At 44.5% G+C, this 8,983-nt stretch overlaps 1 pseudogene; it reads right to left on the bottom strand.

Annotated features, from left to right (window-relative positions):
• Positions 1 to 7,006: 7,006 nt before the first annotated feature.
• LOC148369748 (U2 spliceosomal RNA) lies at positions 7,007 to 7,156 on the bottom strand (annotated as a pseudogene).
• Positions 7,157 to 8,983: the final 1,827 nt, after the last annotated feature.

Here is an 8,983-nt window from a genome sequence, read left to right as displayed (position 1 = left end):
AGGACCGACTTGAGAAGTATCCTTTAAGGATGCAGTGGACAGAGAAAATTCTCTGAACCAGCCACCGGCTATAGAATGCCTTACACATTCCACATTCACCCAAGACATATACAAGACATAAATGAGCACAAAACATTCTCTCCAAAACCAAGTTATTTCAGAAGAATTTTAAAGGGAAAAAATGTCATGCCCCAAGAGCTCGAACTACTGTGTTACGCATAGTCTAAACATTACACTGTAGGTGTCTGGTGACATCTTGTCTAGCCATAGTGTGAAGAAGCCTGTTGACTGGTCGTATAACACGACCCAGGCGTGTAGTGCGGTGTGGTGCAGACTCTGGTTGATCAGTGTGGCTAACGTTACCTCCAGAGACAGCAGCCACTACAGATTGAACATGATCATGCTCACTAAGAGTCGAATTGTCATCCCTAACAGCAGTGTCGTGAGTATGAGTGGTCAAGGAATGACCAGAGTGATCAGAACTTTCAGAGTTCAGCCCATGCACCCACTCTCTGGTTCTCTCCCCAGATGCAGGTGTGAGATCTGTGTAGTTGTCAAGGCCTGAGATGCTTACAAGACTCTGCGCATCATCTGCCGCACATCCAGACCGGTTTAGCTGAGCAGGCACTCGAGCATGAGACTCTTCGGAGACAGTGGGACTGGTCATTGAAGAACAAACAGAGGCAGATGATTGTGCAGAGGACAAAGACAAATCAGACTGGGGAGAGGGCTGGTCTTGAACTGGGAGAAAGTTAACCAACATCAGCAGGTTACGGTGAACAACCTTCTCATTCCCTGTGATGGTGTCTTGAATTCTGAATGTGTGTGTTTGAGGGTTCATCTCAATAACAGTGTAGATGATAGACTCCCACCTATCAGCCAATTTTCGCTTGCCCCTCTCATTTTTGTTCGCCACAAGGACTCTATCTCCAACTTCAATTGACGGCCCTTTTGCTGCCCTGTTATAGAGTCGAGTCTGTCTGCCCTGTTCCTTTTTTGCATGTTCCTGAGCAATTGACATAGCCTCCTTCAGGTTTTCAGACAGTTTTGCAACATATCTGCCGTAGGTGGTAATGTCAGGGTCAGACAAAATGTTCCCAAACAGAGTGTCAACTGGGAGGCGAGGAACTCTCCCAAACATCAAGTAAAATGGTGCATATCCAGTAGTTTCATGAGCAGTGCAATTGTACATGAATGTGAGTGTTTGTAAACGTCTTGGCCAGTCCTGCTTTGATTCAGGGGGCAGAGCTCTGATCATATTGCCCAAAGTACGATTAAAACGCTCAACACTTCCATTTCCCATCGGATGGTACGGGGTAGTATGTGACTTACGCACCCCAGATAATTGTAAAAGTTCTGCGACCAAATTGCTCTCAAAGCTTGGGCCTTGATCACTGTGGATCCTCTCCGGAAAGCCATAAACACAAAAATACTTTTCCCATAGAACTTTAGCTACTTGCCTGGCTGACTGGTCTCTACATGGAAAAGCTTGTGCCAATCTGGTGAAATGGTCTGTTATGACTAGTACGTCAACAGATTTGTTGCGTGAATCTTCAGCGGACCAGAAATCAATACAAACAAGTTGCAATGGGCGGGAAGTGGCAATGCTTTCCAGAGGGGCCCTCCCTGCAGGCTCAGTGACTTTGCTGACTATGCAACGCTGACATTGACGAACATGCATCCTCACATCTCTGTCCATATGCAACCAAAAGAATCTCTGTCTGGCGATGCTCAGGGTTCTTGACTGGCCTTGATGGCCCGCACTGTCATGCACCCCTTTTAAAACTTCGGCCTTCAGGCAATCAGGGACCACTAACTGATGGCGTTTTGCATTTGAAATCTGATTACGGGATACTCTGTACAAAACATCATCACTCAGAACAAACTTCTCCCAGTGCTTCAGGAGGCCCAGAACTTGACTTGTCTTGTGTGCCCTTTCACGTCTAGACGGTCTTCGAGACCGTTCCACATAAAACCGAAGACGAGACAAAACTCTGTCCCTGGACTGAGCCTCCCGCAGGTCATCCATGGAGAAAGCAGGCAGACTGGGTAGTGTATCTGGGATAAGGTGGGGCATGTGGCTTATCAGTTGAGCTGCACGAGTTCTCGCACCGGAGGCCCATTCAGTGTGTGACTGGACAACAGCAGCAACTTCTTGATTGGATACAGTCTGGGCCGACACGAGTAATGACTGGACATTTGTAGCTAAAGAATGGGACAGCTTCTCTGCCATGACAGGCTGATCGGTAGAGTCTCTGAAAGTCTGTTGGACGGCTGTATCAGACAAAACCGCAGCTTCCGCAGTGAGATCATGAAGAGGTTCACTGACTAGTCTGTGGCCAACATTCTGACAAAAAGGGACACGGCTGAGAGCGTCAGCAACCGTATTTTCGGGACCAGGCACATATTTGATTTCAAAATTGTAACTGGCCAGCTTTGACACCCATCTTTGCTCACAACAGTCCAATTTGGGTTTAGTCATAATGTGTGTAAGTGGATTATTGTCAGTCCAGACGGTAAACTCATGGCCTTTCAACCAATGGCTAAACTTCTCACACACAGCCCACTTCAGTGCAAGAAATTCCAAACGGTGAGCTGGGTAGTTCTTCTGTGACCGGGTCAAAGACTTGCTAGCGAACGCAATTGGCCTAGCCACTGTGTCACCTTCACGTACCTGGGACAAAACGGCTCCAAGGCCATCCAGTGAGGCGTCAGTCGACAGCAAAAATGGACGACTAAAGTCTGGATGAGCCAAAACCACAGAATGGATAAGGGCCTTTTTGAGGTCTGTAAATGCCTGGTCGTGGTCAGCAGTCCAGTCACCTGATTTCAGTTTGCGGCCCACTACAGTGCATTTGGGCTTTCTGCCTTTCTTCCGTTTCTGGCCAGCCAGCAGATAAAACAAGGGCTTTGCAAGTGTTGAATACCCCGGAATGAAGTGTTGATAAAAATTTAACATGCCCAAGAAAGACCGTACACGTTTCTCAGAAGGTGTCGCTCCATCCGACTCCATCAAGTCCGCCACAGTCATTTTGCTTATACTTTCAACTTTTTCTGGATCGGTTGACACTCCATGTTCATCAATAATGTGGCCCAAGAATTTTACAGATTTCCTTAAAAAGTGACATTTCCTGGGGGCCAGTTTCAGATTGTGGGCACGGAGTCTGCTGAACACCATTTCAAGACGTCTGAGTGCAGAACTTTCATCAGGGGCAAAAACTAAAATGTCGTCCAAGTAGCACAACAGACTTAAATAGTTTTGGTCCCCGAAAATGGAAGTCATCATCCTCATGAAACTCCCTGGGCTATTACAGAGCCCTTGTGGCAACCTGTTGTACTCATAAAGCCCCATAGGCGTAGTGAACGCTGAGTACTTCCTATCATCTTCGTGTAAAGGCATGTTGTAAAACCCAGACGTCAAGTCCATTGTACTGAAGAAGGAGTTGCCACCAAGTGCTGCTAAGCAATCAGCCTGATGTGGCAGAGGATGAGCGTCTTTCAGAGTCCTCTTGTTCAACCACCTAAAGTCAGTGCACACACGCATATCACCATTCTTCTTCCAGATGAGAACTAAAGGTGAAGCATATTCACTTGTCGACTTTCGAATGATCTCTTTCTCTTCCATTTCATTCAAAACTTGGCGTAATTTTTGATACTGACTCGGTGGCACACGTCTAAAAGGGAGTCTGAACGGCTTTTGGTCAACCAGATGGATTCTGTGAACAAAGTCCTTCGCCTTTCCGCAGTCAAGGTGATTACGCGAGAAGATGTCTTGGTAGTGAATGATCAGCTCTGACAACTTGTCTTTACACTCAGACGATGCATCACAACAGCCAACATCTAGTTCACCTAGGCCAATAGACTGTAGCTTCTCCTCAGCATTACTTACATCAGAGCAGACAGGGGGCAATTGCACAACGGAAGTACTCTGATGGCCACTGACCAGGTCTAGATCCTCCAAAGCAACACAAGGCACCAAGTCAGCCAGCTTTGCATTGCGTCTCAAAAACAGCGGATATTCTGTGACATTCATGACTTTCAGTGGAACCCATCCATCTGCCCACAGAGGTGTGACGATTCTGGCGACCATTAGACCCTTGGGGGCAGATCGTGCCGACGTAGGTTCTGTCATCGCTGCGCTCCCAGGAGATACTCGTGCAGTTTTTGACAGCTTCCCCCACAAGAGGTACTCACGGCCAGGCTCAAGGCATGTGGCTGAATTGCAGAGCACTGTGCCTATCTTCTCGGGCATTTCACCACCACTCCATCTATGCAAGCCAGCTAGCAATGAAAGAAATTGCTCAGTTTCAGCATTAGTGGATGATGGAGCAGAGATTGCTGTCCAGTACGCACCAAACTTCTTTGACTCATGCAATATGTTTCTGATAACATTAGTTCCAATGATTAGGTCATCAGGTTGCCCCTCAACAACAATTGTTGGCACAATCATTTTACAATTATTGATTTCCATTTCGATGTTGAAAGCTGACTTTGGGCACACTCGTCGACCCCCAACACCAATGAGTGTCACGTTGATGGAAAATTCGTCTTCTGTACGTACTGCTCCAACAGAGAGCATCTTACGCAGAGCAGTCTCACTCACGGTACAGGCCATGGAGCCACTATCCAACATCCCCCCCAAAGTCATACTGCTCCCCACTCTAACTGGTACATAAAACAAACTGTCGCGGCCCCCTACAGTATGTGTGTTTTGATAAACAATATTAGGCAACTGAGATTGTGTGAACGTGTCAGAATTAAAAACTGAATTGAAATTGAGATCAAATGGGTGGGAGAACTCATTTTGACCTGTACGGCCTCCCTCTGAATACAGGTCAGCTAGTTTCCCGAAACTGAACTGATTTGGGGAGAAACTTTGTCGGGGCAATGCTGCTTAGAGTGACCAGGGGCTAGACACTTGAAACACAGATTATTCAATTTGCAATGATATAAAGTGGAGTGATCAGCGCCACCACACACCTTACATGGAGGAGAGTTGAAAGGACTTAGGCGCCTCTGAATACGCTCAGGATTCAGTGGCTCCACTCTAGACAAAACTCTCTCTAGCATGCTCATCATTCGGCCAAGGACATCACTGTCATCTTTCTGAGCAGGCTGTGGGACATACTGTGGTGAGACATGCTGTGGTGGGACATGCTGTGATGGGACACGGACAGGCGGTGAGACATGCTGTGGGCGCTGGGCATGCTGTCGAACACACGAAAAATGTGTATATGGATCGGGGTTAACATGGGTGGGACAAATGGACTGGAGACCCGTCTCTATAGAGCCAGAGTAGGAACAACAAGGAGATTCACTGTCAAGCACTGCAGTCGGGTAATTCTTCAGTGGAGGGACACTGCAAGACCTAGTTGACGCCCCTGATTCCCTTTGATACTCATCTATCCTGAGTTAAACGTCCTTAGAGGTCCACTCATTAACAGGCTTGCATCTGAAAATGTTTGATAGCTGTGGATCAGGACAGTACTTTGCAAACATTTGTGCCACTTCCCCGCCAAGGTTTTCCATTTTTCTGCCCAAGCGACGCAAACCCTCATCAGCAGTGTCTGCTGCTTTGTTTAGTCTGATCCAGTAGTCAACTGGATTTTCCTTTGGCGTGGGTAGCGTGGTGTAAAAATCTTGCAACGGGAGAGTTGACGAGGAATGACTAAAGTATCGTATTAGAATGTCATAAATGATATCTGGGTCTTGCCTCACATCAAGTGCCTCATCACTCCTGAGAGCTACTCTGACAACGTCTCTTGCCCTCCCTAAAAGCCTGCTTAGTATCTCATCTGCTTTCTCAGCTGTTGTATAGGACTGTTTCCGAAGCTGGGCTTTAGTCATGGTGATCCATTCTTGAATTGAACACTTGTCAGAACCATTTCCCCTGAAAGTCACAATTTCACGTTCAGTCTTGACATGGACAATTACCGGTGTAGTGTTTTCCTGCGTTGTGTTATGTGGTCTAGGGTCGTCTTTAGTCATAACAGTCGCTGCTTTTCCAGTCATTGGTGTGTCATGTGCATGTGTGCGATCAATGAAACCAGAAGAGAGCAGACTAGCCAATACTGAGTTGCCTATCTGCTCTCCAATTCGGCCTACCATGTCAGTCAGGTGTTGCAGGGCAATATTATCACTCATTTGGGTTGAAGTCTGTGCACTCTCCCTCAAGAACTGTTCACTTGGAGACCAGTTTGGGCTCATACCACGCCCCCTGTCCCTCCCATCACTAACATGTTCTTGGAGACCACCTACACCTTTACTCCTATACCCACTAGTAAGTGTGTTTGCATTCAAACCATTAAAATGGACACCCCTGCCAATAGAAAAGCCCTGAAAATCGTCATTTTGACTACTATATCCTTCAGCCATTATACTTTCGATAATACAAAGAATAGAAAATAAAACAGGAAAAATAAAAACCAGAAATTAACTAATAATTTACGTATTGATAGCAAATGCACAGTGGCACAAATACATAAAACAAAATCAAAGCGCCAATGCAGTACAACAGTACCCTCTAGTGGACACAAGAAGAATATGCAGCAACGCCGGGATCTGCTCAGAGGCTGATCGAAATGATCCAGTTGCGTAGTCACGGCACCAGTGTAGCGACCCTCGTTCATGCACGACACAAGGTTTCACAATCTCTGGTTTATTGCCTGCATTCAGTAAATAAAACAATACAAAAGTCAGGGGTCTCTGTTCTCGACTGCAATTATCTTCAACGCTTACAAAATTCACTTAAGCTACGGCAAGCGCTGAAGCCCATAAAGTGCCAAACGAAAAAAACAGTCGCAGACGCCCATGACTTAACAACTGAATGAGGTACCGGAATATTAACAGTAATACAACAAAAACACAGATTTTGTGAGAATTCAAAAAAACATTCAAAACAATCACATTTCAACTCTGTTACACTACAAAGCCTAGGAGCCGGGACACTTACTCTCAGCCAAAAGGCCAAGCTAAGGTCCTAGCCCTAAAGCCTTGCTGCGATCATTGCGAATGCACCGTTCCCGGAGGTACTGCAATACCGGGCCGATGCGTGGAGTGGACAGAGCAAGCTCTTATTCCATCTCCAGATTGCAAAAATCTGTGCTTACTAAAAGGCCAAGCTAAGGTCCTAGCATTAAAGCCTAGGCCAAGCTAAGGACCTAGCATCAAAGCCTTGCAAAAGGCCAAGCTAAGGACCTAGCATCAATCTAAGGGTAAAAAGTTACATTTAATGAGCACCTGCAGCAAAGATACTGTTTGCATTTGTAATATACTAGTTCAACGTGAGCTTCAGTGCGGGTTTTAGAATTTACTCCTTGGCTTTGTAGCGTATAATGATTTGACGGATAATGGATAATTGATAAAGAATATAGAATAAGAAACCTTACAAAATTTCCCCCCCCCTAATAGAGTTTATTAAACATTGTTTTCAACGAAATTAGACCTGGCCTGCCCAGAAAAACACAAGACTTAAAAGAGAAAAATAAGATGGAAAGAATATCAGGCAAAAACAAGCTAGCCCTTGGAGACTAGCCTTAGTTGTGAGTGCATAGTAGCAATCCCTTTTTCTATACATAGGCAGTACAGTGACTAGAAACATATTTGCCAACTCCCTAGTTTCTGTGTTTTTAGCATATTTATCACTCACAAAAGATCATCAAACCAATTTTAATATCACACAGAGACAACCCAAGGAAATACAAAGTTTTTGAAATGTTTATTCCATTAGGGCACGAACAAATGTAGGCCTATCTGGCCCTATGAAGTAATCAACCCTCTTTTTTAAATGATAAAGTAACTGTGACCAAATTCAATTCCAAAAGCCACGGCCAAAATTAATTGCCACCACCTGCGTTGAATCAGGAAATCACTTAAATTGAATTTTTTGGACTAAGTAAAATGGATTACAAAATCTCAAAAAGACATTAGTCATGTCACTATCCAAATACATTCCAGAAGGAATAAGAAGAAAGTATTTTAAATCCATCAGTCAAGAAAAGGTCACAAAGCCATTTCCAAGGCTGTAAAGTTCCATCGAAGCGCCGTCAGAGCCACTATCCACAAATGGAGAAAACTGGGAACAGTGGCAAACCTTCCCAGGAGTGGTCAACCAACTAAGATTACTCAGAGTGGGACGATAGCTCATTCAGGAGTTACAAAAGAACCTCGAAAACATGCAGTTAAGTCTAATGTTCCAAGACTCCACTATAAGAAAATAGCCACATTGTGGATCCTCATGATTGTAGTTTTACATTGCCATCCACAAATAATAACAGCAATTGGTACCCTACTGTAGGGGTGTAAAATCATTTTAGCTCGGGGGCCAGAAAAGTAGATGCAAAAAAAGAAAAGAAAAAGAGAATAAGAGAAACAAAGGGAGCAACAGCGAAGCAAATAGTACTGGTTTCCATGGTTACTAATAGCAGGAAAAGCATCATGATCTGACCCAGATATAACACCTTTATCACCTGGTCACCGTTGTTTCCTGGTGTACAGCGTCTTCAGGCTCTTCAGAGATGAGTCAGACCTTGGCAATGAAGGGCAGCCGCGTTTGTGTGACAATATTGATATTAGATCCTAAATTACTGGGAAAAACGACAATTTGGTTCCAAAATTTTGAGCACACATTGTAAAATACGCATTGCATCATGAATGACTTTCATATTTCTGGTCAAATATAAACTTTGTTGTGATGACATTACGTCCTTTGCTTCTGTAATATATTAAAGGCACAGGTACATGTCTTGAATTATTTTCAAGTAATTTATTGCAAATACATTTATAATATTTTATCTTTAAAGTAGCAGCAAAGGAAGATAATGACCACAAGTTGAATAAAATCTGACGTAACCTGAAAACAAGAAAGCACTAAATAACACATACTGTTCCTTTAAATAGTTTGTAGACTCTTGATAATCTTATATGTTGTGATAGATCTCATGAGATGTGTCAGCTTGCCCAGATAGAGCGGGACTTTGAATGC

Source organism: Urocampus carinirostris, chromosome 3 (assembly GCF_059441175.1).
Source record: "Urocampus carinirostris isolate Australia breed hairy pipefish chromosome 3, RoL_Ucar_1.0, whole genome shotgun sequence".
NCBI classification, from domain to species: domain Eukaryota; kingdom Metazoa; phylum Chordata; class Actinopteri; order Syngnathiformes; family Syngnathidae; genus Urocampus; species Urocampus carinirostris.
This window is presented reverse-complemented; position numbering and strand designations above follow the sequence as displayed.